This window comes from Sceloporus undulatus, chromosome 6, assembly GCF_019175285.1.
Source record: "Sceloporus undulatus isolate JIND9_A2432 ecotype Alabama chromosome 6, SceUnd_v1.1, whole genome shotgun sequence".
In the NCBI taxonomy this organism is placed as follows: Eukaryota; Metazoa; Chordata; class Lepidosauria; order Squamata; family Phrynosomatidae; genus Sceloporus; species Sceloporus undulatus.
The window spans coordinates 50,327,813-50,342,070 of record NC_056527.1 but is presented as its reverse complement, the minus strand read 5'-3'; the positions used below and the strand labels follow the sequence as shown (position 1 = coordinate 50,342,070).

Sequence of the window (14,258 nt, the reverse complement as noted above, 5' to 3'; positions counted from 1 at the left end):
TAAGGACATTTTAAATTAAAAAAACTTGTAAATATGAGTCTAAGAAAAATATGAAATACACACAAATGCACAAGCAGCTGCAGAAGAATGAAAAATCCCTATCATCCTAATTTAACAATACCCTCCCTCCCTTCAAAAAATTCCATGCACATGTGCAGCCCTCATGCCACTTAACGTTTCACAGGTGAAAACTGGAATACATGTGTCGAAACAACCTCAGTCTATGGTAAAGATTAATCAAGACTGCACTTGCCAAATCAGGAGAGTTGAAGGTTATGAGCTCTATGTTGCCTTCTGAAAATGTCTCTGACTGTGAAATTTTCCCTCAATGCAAATAGAAAATGAGGAATCAATCAAGATTGGGCTCGTGAAGCATTAAAGGTTGTCTTCTGCCTTAGCAGGGTCTCCATTTATAGATTCTATTCTAAGGGGGTGCATGTTCCATTTTTAAAACAATCCCCATAGTTAGTAACAGCACAGATAGTGTGATGTCTAGTTTGGGCCTTAAAAAACACCACTTCACACGTGGAGACTGCTGAGCTATATTAAAGGCTGTTGATAGATAACACATTGTAGGATAATGACAGACTTTTAAGGATGCCTACTTTAAAAAAAAAGAGGCCTTATCTTCTTAGCTTCTAATACTGTACAGTGAAAGAGAATGCATTGTACATGAGGAAATGAATATAACATGAGCATGTGATATGGAGAGATTTCAACAATGAGTTGTTTTTAGAGGAATGGCTTCCAGCCTTGCCACTGTTTTAATCGGTGAAACAGCAGCAACTATGCACTGGTGATCATACTGCAAAGTTTCTACATTTGCTAACATATACCACTAGATAAAGCACTGCATGCAGTCAGACCAAATTTTAAAGGGGTAAAGATGTTCCACTCTATCCTTCAAAAGAGGTTGAGCACACGGGAGACCTTTACAGTTTGGACAAAAACCTGTCATGGATTCACTGCCCCACTGATGCTGGAATCACCAGGAGCTGCTGATCCCACCATGGCTTAAAACTGAAACTATGAAGTTGCTCAACTGAGAATCATTGCCAATATCAAGAGATAATATTTGTGGCATATCATCATTTGTGGTTATTTCACACAGAACCTCTTAGTTGATGGATCAGGATGTTTAAAGAAAAGTTGCAGGTAACCAAGCAGAATCTCCATCTAAGCTTGATGAAAGCTTTATCTTATGATCCAGCTAATCTGGCATTTAGCATTTCTGAATTGTCTGCTCTTTAGACCTGCAATCCTGAAGCCATTCACCTGCAAGCGAAAGCCACTGAACCGGTATACTTTTGAACAGACCTACATAGCATTGGAGTGTAGGTCAGCATGACATATATAAATAAAATAGACCAGCGGAAGCAGCAATGCTATCATAAACTGCCACTAAAATAAGAAGACCCCATGCAGTGCAAAATTTAGGCATGAGCTAAGTAATCAGGATCAAGTTCTCAAATTATGAGAAAGTTTTAATATAAATTATTACCAATAGTTCCCCCCCTCAAAAAAAGGTTAGAACTGCCAGCAGTAGGTCTTTGAGGGGAGGCTGTTGAAGGAGATCTTAAACCTGTCATAGCACTGGGGCTTAACATGACATTATCCAACCTGGCACTTCTATAGAATAAAGTGGCACAAGAAGAGAAAGTTAATGAAACTTGCCAGACTGTTATATGAGTGATAATTTTCCCAGCAATGTGGCAAAAGAGAAGTGTGAGTTTCAAATGACAGGATTTTCTAAATATGAAAAGCTAGGTAGGGAGAAATGGAAAAGAAGCAGCTAGTAAAGAGTTGAGTCTCTTTTGAGGAAGTCATGGAGAAATGAAGCTTAGCAAACATGCTTTCATGAAATGTCCTTCTTAGCTCTGTAGGCCTAATGCTCGTGCTTATGTCCTACTGGCATTAGCTAAAACATGTACATGCCCTGGAGGTATTTAGCACAAAGGATCAAGTTATTTTTGCTGCTGTTTTTTGTCTTTTATTTAGCCTTCGACAACCTGGACATGCTCCAGATGTGTTGCAGAAAAGTTCATATCACTGCTGGCACAGATGATAGGAGCTGCACTTCAATTCATCTGGAAGGCAAAGGGACTGAGAAGAGCTTTCCCCAAAGATCTTAACACCTGGTCTTGCTGCATAGCTGAATGAATGATTCTGAATTGTTCACTGCCAAATTACATTACAGGATTATAGGACTTTATGGTCAGCATGTTCAAGTGGGAACAGATTGGTAGCCATTTGCATGTGCATTTGCTTCTGTATTTTGACATTCCCAATTTTATGTGAGTTGCTTCACCATGTATTTCATGCTTTTATATTTTTGATGTGCTGGCTCTGAATTTATTTATTTATTTATTTATTTTGAGAAATAGTTCATTCATTTATTCATTACATCGATTCTTTCAGTAAATAAATCAAGTGCCATTTTGCTGATCTAGAGCAAGGTTAACAGGTCTAGTCATTTATTTATATGCCACATTTTCTACACTTGCACTGTGCAGTAAGCAATCCACAGAGAACAGATAATTCAAATAAGAATAATAGCATGAGAGCCAATACATGATAAAAATGATACACTACAACATATTGCTGACAGTTCTACACTGGATAGTTCATTTAAAGCATGTCAGAACTCTAAATAAGGATAGGACCTAGTGACAAGTCACTTAACAATATCCATAAGTAGGCACTCCTGCCGCCAGTCTTTCTCAAGTACTAACTCCAACAAATGCATGACCTATTTTGCTGCCCTTGTGCATCTGGAACACTTCAGAGTAAGGCAAAGACAAACCTCCTGTGAAAATCATGCCAAGAAAACCTTGTGATAGGGTTGCCTTAGGGTTGCTATAGGTTGGAAACAACTTGAAGGGACACTCATTCCTGGAACCTTCTTCCTCTGCATGCACGGCTCATCACTTCTCTAACCAGCTTTAAGGCTGAGCTGAAAACCATATTGTTTAGGGAAGCGTTCTCAGGGAATTTGTGATTGTCATCTGGCTGTCTGATAATATTTGATGTGATGTGATTTGTTTTATATTTGATGTTTTTAATTTGTTTTTTCTTTTCTATATGGTAATTTTATCTATTCCTCTTTTAATTGTTATTATTTTAGAATGTATGCCTTGGGCAGGCTTTTATATTCTCTTTAATTTTACCGACTTTGTACAGCGCTGTGTATAATTACAGCGCTTTAGAAATAAAGTTTAATAATAATAATAACTACAACAACAATTTGGAAAGCTGTGCCCTCATTCCTGAGATATGTACCCCACACCACAATGAACTTGAGTAATCCATTTATCTTAAAGCATCAAATAAACTGGAAGTTGAAACATTCTGCATTTCCTCAGGCAGGGGCATGGCATATCACTGTGCATAGATTCTAGGTGTGTGCATGCCTCCAAATTGCCTTTCAACCTATGATGGCACCACAGATATCAAAGTGGTTTTTTTGTTGTTGTTTTTTTAGCAAACAGAGGTGGTTTGCCATTGCCTTTCTCCGAAATACAGCCTACAGCACGTGGTGTCCCCTGGTGCTCTCCAATCCAAGTGATAACTTTAGCTTCCAAGATCACATGGGATATACTGCCTTCGGAACATTTAGGCCTTATGGATTCCAGGTGCATTTCTGTAAGCAGCTTACTATCAAAAACTTGAAAGAGAACAATAGGTAATTTAGCTAATGTATTGACACATGTGACACTGAATGAGGTTTAGTATAGTTTGGTGGGACTGCAGCTTTATTTCTTTTGTTTTGTCTGAGTACTGTTGTTTCCTTATACTGATTTGAGCTGCTGTCTGTGTTACTAATTTCTGAGGAAAAGTCATGTTTTCCATGATTACTAGTTTTTGCCCTATTGATGTGTAGGTTTTCTGTATCTTTTCTGTAACCCATACAGGATTTTTTGTTTGTCTGTATGGAAAAGGCCACACAGTCTTTTAAATAAAATAACAGTTGACACCTGACAAAAATTAGTGGCAATCAGGGACACTTCATTTGAGAAGCAGATGTTTGATTTCCACCATTAAGAAAATACCAGTATAAAAGATACTACTGGAAATTTTCATTACATATATATCATAATACATATAGGACACTTGTATATTGCTCTAAAGCTCACTTTTTAGCTTACATTTCACAGCAGTGTGCTATACAGAGGAAAAAAGGATCAGTCACAAAACTAAGCTATGGCCTGATACAGACAGGCCAAAATAAAGCTGCTTCGGGTCTCTTTGGAGGTATGCTGTTTAAATGATGCATGCGTCCTAAGAGTCTGGAAGCTGCGCCAAAGCTGCGCTCAAGTGCTTAGGATTGGAATGTGGCTTTGGCGCAACTTCCAGACTCTTAGGACCCATGCATCATTTAAACAGCATACCTCCAAAGAGACCCGTAGCAGCTTTATTTTGGCCTATCTGTATTGGGCCAATGTTACAGGTGGGAATAGATTGGAATAGAATCCAGCTGTAATCTTTTTATGCTTTCTGTATTGCCCAATGATGAGACAGATCTCAACTAAAGTTATTCATATTCTAATCCAACTAAAACTAATGGAACTCATGCTAATCATGACTAATTTGTCCCCTTGATTTCAATAGGCAAAGGTATGATCAATTTAGTCTGGATCCAACCCATTTATTTCATTTTCTATACCTGCTTAACCCACAGTGATCAACTGGCAAAATGCATAAGGTTTTGACTGTTGGTCAGCTATGTTTTGATACCAAACTGGTGAGGCCAGCATGAGCTGTAGAGTTATAAAACATTGGAAAAATTAGTATTGTGAATATAGCACACAGACCCCAGAAATGTGGAAAGCTGAAAACAACGGGAGAAGGGGCTTGATAGAGGACACACACACATACATTTAACTTCTTTAAAAAACCAAACATCGAAATATGAGTTCTGGCAACTAAATCAAATGAGACTGAAGTCCCTTTCATCCAGTTATACTACTAAATGTCCTTCCTGTCCCCTCATTTTGGGATTCTCCAGATATTGACAAATTAGCCTTTTTTATCTTTTGGTTATCAAAGCTAGCCACCACATTGGGAACCCTTTTGGTCTTTCAAAAGGGTGATCAAGTCTTTGTTTCCCATGAAATCACCGTGGCTTGTGGCTAGTTTTAAAGTATAAATATGATCAGTCGAATTCCCCCTCCCTTGCTTTGTCGGTGGCTGCTGCCCTCAGATTCTGGTCTGAGCTGCTTCCATTGCCCCGGACTTTTGGTCTGAGTTGCTCCTGCTTTCCATGGACCATTCTTCAAGATAGGTAGATATTAAGTCTCAATCCAACTCTTAACAGCTTCCTTTCACTTTCTGTTTTGGTTAGCTCTCAAGCAAATGTGCAGTGAGTATCAAGGCCTTCAGTTCACTCATTAAGGGCTCTTTCACATTATACAGTCATAGCATTAAAATTCCACTTTACTTGCCACAATTACATCCTCTGGAATCCTGGAGTTTGTAGTTTAATGAGGTACTGGTTGAGAACCTCTCCCCGAACTGTAAATCCCAGGATTCCATAAGATGTTGCCATGGCAGTTGGATCATAGTGCTATAATTGTGTACTATGATAGGGCACCAAGTGAAAAAGATAACTTGGAGACTGATCAGTTGTACTAGGGACTAAACTTACACAACCTATGACACATCTGTTTCATATATATATAATGAAGCAAACTGAAATTTGAAATAAAAATAAAGGAAGCTGCATTGGTCCAAAAGAAGAAAACAAAGTCTGAAATCAGTAATGTCTTTATTATGGCCAACTAAAATTTCACAAAACTATGTAAACGTTTGATTCTGAAATGTTTATGTCCCCATTTAGAGATGCTATCCCAGTTTTAGTCCTTCTGGAAAAATATAAGTGAACTTCACAAAGATGAAAATTCCATTAGAGAATTTTATATACTTCCACTATATCAAAATAAAAATTATATATACAAAATAATACAAATTTTAAAAAGAAATATTTTATTATTACTTTGTGTTCTTCACCTTAACAGTTCAAATGCAGTTCTCTTCCTTACAAATGAACTATGATATTGTAATTTGACTTTTCAGATGTTTAATAATTTCTGCACTGCATTAGATAAAAGAAAATCATCATACAAGTAAACACAAATGTGAGGAGTGATTGTCTATTTGCATTGCAGGTTACTTAATTTTAACACTTGAAAACAATTTGCAATACATTTTCCCCTTCAGCAGTAATAATACATCCTTCAGTCCCATCAGAAGATATTGGTGTTTAGTAGTTCTCCAACAATGTCTGCAAGAAAACAAAAAAGAACAAGTTGTTAGTAAAGTGCCCTTAGACCTCTCACAGCTAATCTGAATGAACAAGTTGGATCCTATAACAAAATGCTACAGCACAAAATGCTGCTAGGATTCCTAACATCCAATTCTGTTCCTCCTCTTAGTCTCTTTATTGGCAGTATTCCTCAAAATTCAATCTGTATTCTATACCCAGTGCCATGTTGTATTTTCACTAGATCAGTTTTCACTTTCAGATTTCCACCCTCCAATAACAATTGCTATCCCTCTATAAATCTTGAGGATTCCTCCCAAAGCCTGCTAATATCTCCCTACGCCTACTTCCAAATTTGGCTATATAAACCTGGGCAGTCCTAAGTTACTTTTGCAGCTTGTAAATCCTCTAGCGCTGCATTAGCCTCTCAACATGAATCCAGGAGTAACCCAAAAGTCAGTTCCATTAAAAAAAAACAAAGCACACTTTCCTTTATTTTTAAAAATCTGATTTTGAGACTAAAAATAGGTATAAGGAGCACAAAAAGCCAACTTTTCCTCTGCCGCCATGGCTTTGTGATGCTTCTGCACTGTGTGGCATATAAATACCATGCCACCAGAGCACCACAAAGCTGCCCACTGTGTAGCTGGGTGGGTGGCAAGACACCAGCTTGGGGGCAGCATCAAAGCATGCAGTGTCTAAATACACATTCTGATACCACCCCAAGCCAGCGCAAAGGGGCAGTCTGTTTCACCCCCTTGTCATAGCTCTGTATTTGGTCAAAATGTTGTAGTTGTAGTCCTTAGTTCAGATGATATGCAAGGATATTCATGCAGGTGGGCCCCTCCTCCTTCTGCCCATGTGGGTACTGGGAGATTCAGTCTTGGAAATAAACTTTAAATTCCTGGATTATGGGGTTCATACAACTCCCTTCAGGGACGTAGCCAAGGAGGGGGGCGTGGGGTCCGAACCCCTCTTCTGCCTGGGTGGCCACCACAAAAAAGATTGGGTGGGTGGGTGGGAGAGAGTGCCTAAAGTGATGGCACTTAGTCTGGACTCTCCCTCCCCCCATTCCCAAAATCCTGGCTACGTCCCTGCTCCCTTGATGAAATAGCTCCATTGGCTAGCAATCTGTTTCCGTTTAAAGTGCTGGGTTTGACCTTTTAAGCCTTACAGGGCTTGGGTCCAGACAATCTGAAAGACTGTAACTCTTCATATACACCAGTGCATGCTTTAAGATCTGCAGGTGTGGGCTTTCTCTCAGTCTTGCCAGCTTTGTAGGCACATTTGGTGAGGAATGAGGAGAGAATCTTCTCCATGGCTGCTCCCAGGCTGTGGAACTCCCTTCCATGGGAGGTCTGGTTGGCCCCCTTCCTGCTCTCTTTCCTCCACAGCAGGTGGAAAACTTTTTATTCAGGCAAGCCTTTGCATTTTAATTATGGAGCAGTTGTGTGTGTATATAAAGTGGTATGTTGTAATTTTAATCTTTTATTGTAAAGGATGTTTTAACTATGTCTCTAGTGATTTTAACTCTTTTTAATCATAGTCTAAAAATATTGTTATCTAATTCTTTTTTAACTTTTGTAAATTAATGTTTTAGCTTGATCTTTTTAAAATTATTATAAGCTGCCTTGAATCCCACCTTGGGAGAAATAATAGATATAAATCAATAAATAAATAATATTAAATAAATATGTGAACAGAAAAGTCATCTCTAACAGGCCTGGAGTACTCTACTTGACAGTGATCTGTTTAATGGCCAGTGATCTGTTTCTAATAAAGACATACACTGTAAACCTATTCCATACCTCTTCAAAATCATTCCTCTTCCATAATTCTTTTTTTTTTAACCTTAAGTCTACCTGTTAATTTAACATTAATAGCAATATCACAAACTTTTTATACCATTCTTCTATTTGGTAGCTACCTTGGATTTTCCATTTTCTTGGTATTATTAATCTTGTGGCTGTCAATAAATTTGTGATCAAATCTTTAATAACTTGAGTACATTTAACCTTATCAGAAATTGGTAATAAAGCAGTATCTGGGCTTATTTCAAGATATTGTCCCATTATCTCTCTTATCTCTTCAAATACCATTTGCCAGAATTTCTATACATGATCTGATATGACTTTTTATGTGCTCTTATCAGATTCACATCCGTGGAGCCTATTTAAAATAAAACACTAGAATACCTTTCCATGATGAATTCCACACTTTTTCAGAATGTTACAGCCCAATTCATTAAAAACTGATAAAAATGTGTATTTTAAGGGAAACTATACACAACAATGTACTGAAATCAAAATGTTAGGGGAAAGTGTGCGCAAATAATAATAAGTAAGAAAAGTATTAATTACTCCTTTAAAAATGACCTTTGCTCAGTTTGCAAACTGATGTTAATGCATGCTGACATTAATTTACAATTGAGATAACAAGAAATTTGATGATTTGCCCACCCCTTCAGACAACTGGAGGAGAGGATGTATTTAGGAATTCTCACACAGCCCTCCCTGTGCAAATAAGGAAATAGTCATGTGGATCTTTGGAACTCTGTTTATCTGAACATTTTACCTCCTTTGCAGACATTGCACACAGGGAGGTTAGGAGTAGAACAGGCAGGTCTATAACACTTGTCCTCAGTTTCCTTCACATCAGGGTGAACAGCTGTGACTCCAGAGAACACACAGACTGCCACACATTCCAAAGGAAAAAGGGAGAGGAAAGTATCAGAAGTCTACTTTTACTTTTGAAAAAGTAGAAAATTTAACAAGCTACAAAAGGATGGAAAGCTGAATGGACCTTAGAGCCCTGCCTGGGATCAAACTCACAACCTTGTGGCTGCAGTACCAGCATTTAACCAATGTGTTCCTATAAACATATAGCTTCAGATAGGAATCAAGTTAGAGATTTTCAGATCAAGTTCTCTGGTACAGTCATGGTTGACAACTTCCAAAGACACAAACCACACAATGATACATTCAATTAAGCATCAGGGAAATTACCAGAATTTCAGAGGCAGTTGGGAAATGGTTCAAATTCACTAGTGAAAATTGCATAGCACACTTAACTGGTGGTTTTAAAGTAAGATCTTGTTGAATATATTGTAAAAATGACAAAATGTCACTATAGGGAACTAAGAAGATAACCATAGAAGACCCTTCTGGGAAGATGTTCTGCTCACATTATAAGAGGCAACTACTTTTGACTGACAAAGAAAAAGCATTTATTATGTGGATGACAGCTTTCTCGTGTAGATTTTCCCAGCACAATTTCTATGCCACAGGGAACCCTGTGCCTGATCCATTTCTACTTGTGCCTGGATGTTATATTTATATTAATATTAATAACGTTCAGGCAGGATAGCCTTGATGAAACTATATGAAACAAAACCAAAAAAAAAAAGATTCCCTTTTGTTTCCATTAGCTAAAAATTAATCGTCCTTACTTTTTCCACCAGCCACTCAATCATCTAAATGTCTGACAAATATTAAATTGGCAAGAGCTCTAATATATGAAACAGACAGACAAAGACCTGGTCTTGACTACAGGAACAAAACATACATATAAAATTGGGTCATTCACAGTGAAATCTTAGACATGTCTACTCTGGAGGAAGTCTAGGGTGGGTTGTTAAAAAGTACCGCTAACTAACCACTGTCTTCATCATTAAAGTAATAAAACTGGACACAAATAGTAAAGTATGAGTGCTGAATGCAGAATTTCTCTCATCCTATTGAGTCACTTCTACTTCTATTTTTTATTTTATTTTTTTGTAATACAGAGTAATGGAGAGAAGAATATGTTTTGCTTTCATCAGCTATACTGGATTTTAGTAACTAAAGTCAAGGGCAGGAAAGGCTGCCTCTTGGTAAGAGTCTGAAATGTCAGAAGGCCCACTGAAAATAATGGAACCTGAGAATGACTTCAAGCTTGACTAGGCTCCGCTGTAACCAGGGCAAGTTACAAGTGAGTTACAAATGACACAATGAATGGATCTTGAAAGGGTGTGGGTGTGTCACAGGACTATTTAAAAAATGAAATGATTTACATAATCTTTATATTATTTTACACCAGGTATGGGCAAACTGCAACCATGTGGCCCACAAATCCTTTTTACAAATGCTCTCCAGAAAGTCTCTAGGAATAGCAGTTTGTTGTTTAAATAGGTCAAATGCCCCCTTGCTTCAAGCCACTTTTCTCCCTCATTTGTGGCAGCCTTTGGGCAAGTCTACACTTACTATAAAATCTGGGTGGGCCCCAGGTTTTCCAGATTCACAGAGACCCTTGGCTTGTCTAAACTATTACTTCAGACGTCGAGGCAAATCATGGCAAATTTGGCTTAAGCAGCCACATGTTACCCCACTGTGAGATCGCTTCATTCAAAATGGTGGCCCACAAGCTAATTTCCATGAATCATTTTCAGCTATGTGTCCACTATATTTATTTTTTCCTGTCTGTCAAGCATGAAAACATTTCTACCCTGATCCAAGACACCTCCCTGCCTCCTCTTTTACTATGGAAGGACTAGCCTTTGGCCTTCAATAAAGCTAAGCCAGTCAATCAGAGGTACATAGATACAGATATTAATACATATCAAGCAGGTATACCCAGTTATGCACACAAATGCAGCACCCTTTTAAAAAATGTGAATGAGCCTCTTAAACTTCATGTCTCTTGAGAATTGTCACTTGATCATATGATCGCTGGACTCTGTCTGTCCTACCCACCACCACAGCTTCCTCCTTCCATCACCAATGTGCATCTGCCAGTCACACAACCTCTCATCTAAATTTTCCAGGAAAATGTGAAGAAAACTGAGATTCTTTTTTCTGCGGATTAAAAAACCAGTAGCAAACAAAACCAAGCCCCCAGAACTCCTCTCCCAAAAAGCAAATAGAACTGACAGTGGTGGTGGTTAATGCTCTATTTTGCTGATTTTATGCCTTGCAATATGGCAAGAGTAGGCATCGTGTGCAGATGTTGTTGCACACAATGCAACAACATCCAGCATAGCCAATTACCAGGAATGGTGAGAATTGCAGTCCAACATCATCTGGAGGACTGCAGAATTCCTGTACCTATTATATACACACAGAGGAAATTCCACAACATTGGCCCCTGCCTTGTTATGAAAATGAGTTAATAGCATAGAAAAACCCAAACTAAATGTCTGCAAGCAAAGAATTTGCTGGTTGGTTCAAATCTACAAACAGCACTCATAAAGATGCTTCTTCTCTGTGATACTAAAATACCATGAAACAGTGAGAGTTACTCCTAGACAATTGAGTACACAATTCTTTCTGTATGTGTACATGTGCCTTCAAGTTGTTTCCGACTTATGATGACCCTAAGGCAAACCTATCATAGGGTTTTCTTGGCAAGATTTGTTCAGAGCAGGCTTGCCTTTGCCTCCCCCTCTGAAGCTGAGAGACTGTGACGTTCCCAAGGCCACCCAGTGGGTTTCCATGGCTGAGTGGGGATTCAAACTCTGGTCTCTAGAGTCATAGTCCCAACATTCAAAACACTACAGCATGCTAGCTCTCAAGTACATAGTTGAGACTAATAAAGTATGTAACAATTCAATCTAATATATATCTTCTAAAAAAAATTTTTTTTAGTTCAATAAGGAAAATCTGCATAGGACTGCAGTCTACACTGCATAGCTACACTAAGCTTTGTAGTATAGCACTCTGACACCACTTTTAGCTATCATGGCTCCTTTCTATGGACTCCTGGGATTTGTAGTTCAGTGATAATTTGCAAAAGATCTCTAGTCCACACCCCTGAACTGCAATACAATACCTCTATGACAAAAGGTTCTAAGTACCTCTAAGTAAATAAAAGTGACAGTTACATTGTGAAAAGAAATGCTATTCCTCACTGAGTTACAATCATAGAATAGAAAGGACCCACAAGGACCACTTAGTCCAACCTTCTGCTATGCGAGAATACACAGCTAAAACATCTCCTGAAAGATATTCACCCAACCTCTGTTTAAAGACCTCTAAGGAAGCAGAGTCCACCACTTTTCAAGGCAGTCTATCCCAATATCTAACAGTTCTTACAGTAAAACAGGCCTTCCTAAGGTTTAGGTTGAATCTCTTTTCTTGTAATCTAAATCACTGGTCTGTGTTCTAGTTTCTTGCGCAACAGAAAGCTCACTCTTACCTTCTACCTCTATCTTCTACATGACATCTCTTCATATATTTAAAGGTATCATGTCATGTCTCAGTCTTCTCTTTTCCAAGCTAAACATACCTAGATCCCTAAGTTCCTCATAAGACTTGGTTTCCAGATCATCTTGGTTGCTCTTCTCTGGTATAATGTAGTTACACCGTTATAATTAGATCAAAAGGAATTAATTGCAACTAACTATGTATTTATAATTGACTACTTCTAAAAATCTGCATATCCTTCTTCATAACCAGGTTGATTGTTTCTACAGAATAAGAGAATTAAACTGGATGAAATTAACACTATAACATCAAGTTCAGTGTAAAGGTAGCAGGTGTGCCTCTTGTGATAAATCTTCTTTAGAAAGGGATACAAAAGCCATTGAAAAGATGCAATAATTAGAAGAATTGTGTCACATTGGAACTGGAAGGAAAGCATGAATTGGAATCAAAGCTATTCTACTAAGAAGTGAGAAAGAAGGGACTCTCAAAAACATTTCGTGAGTGAGTATGTTTCCTAACTACATCAATGCCATATGAGTTGGCATGCAGGCAGAAAACAATGGCATACAATCACATCTGTACATTTTTCAATATCAAGGTGGTTTATAAAAGGGTTCTATTTTGGTATGTCTATTATGCAGAATTGCTGATCAATGTTTTGCCTGGCTTTTTGCAGCAGTGTATATTTGAATAATTTAAATCATAATTTGAGTAAATGAATATTTTAATTCCAGCAATATAAACAGCTTGAAGATAAACTTTTATTTTTATGATCTGGATGATAGGGATATGGATTTGGCATTGCATCATTTCTTCCATCACATTTGATTACTTTGACCAGTCAGGTTAAACCAGGCAGTTAACTCATTTCTCTTCAACAGAAAAACAGTACAATAATTTTTTCAGGCAGAGTATGTCTCATGTTAAGACAACTGCATGTAATGTAGGACCTTATCGCACACACATTCTGGGGACAGAAGGAGGATGCTCGTGTACGTGCGTGTGCTGCAGAAAACGTAGTTTATCGCACATGAATACGTCCTCCAAGAGGCTCTGTCCGTCCCCCGGCGCACACTCGTTCGCGTCCAGTCCTGACGGGCATGATTTTTTGCTGACGGATCCGTCAGGCAAAAATCACGCCCGTCAGGACTGGATGCAAATGGGTGCGCGCTGGGGGACAGAACAGGGCCTCTTGGAGGACGTATTCGTGTGCGATAAACTCCGTTTTCTGCAGCACGCACGCACACACGAGCATCCTCCTTCCGTCCCCAGAACATTTAAAATTGTGTGTGCAATAAGGTCCATATTCCAAGGCATGTCCTTAGAGATTGCCCACTTAAATTATTAACAAATGTCAACTAAAACCAAGTGAGTAGCTCCCCATATCAGTCCAGAAACAACGAGGCTTATGTATGATATAGATACCATTAAAATCCAATATCTAATTTTTAAAAATTCCAGCTATTTCCATTCAGAAACATTTAAGTTTCATTTCTATGGCTTTCTCCTCCTCCTTTTTATTCTCCACATAGTACCAAGAAGCAGATTATGCTGAAAAACAATGACCAACTGTGGTTTCCAGCAAGCATCATGGTCAAGTGGGGATTTTATTTAGGTTTTCACAGACTTAAAAGAGGACAGCACAAATGTTAGCCCCATTCTGACATAGTTTTACCCACTCTTGATGGCTGCACATTTGTTGTGACTTATGGAGGCTGATCTTTTAAGATATTATGAAACATCAGGGCAGGCACAATCCCCTGCATGTGTTTATGCTCGAAAGTATGGTAAAGGATTTATATTTTACTTTGCTTGTGGCA

The 14,258-nt window shown here is 38.3% G+C and overlaps 1 long non-coding RNA gene across 2 annotated transcripts in view; it reads right to left on the bottom strand.

Moving 5' to 3' along the window:
* Window positions 1-4,425: 4,425 nt before the first annotated feature.
* LOC121935286 overlaps window positions 4,426-14,258 on the bottom strand; it is a 33,204-nt gene continuing 23,371 nt past the window's right edge. For both annotated transcript variants that reach the window (XR_006104772.1, XR_006104773.1), the window contains one exon: window positions 4,426-6,280. This is a non-coding gene — a long non-coding RNA (uncharacterized LOC121935286). The remainder of the gene's footprint in view (window positions 6,281-14,258) is intronic.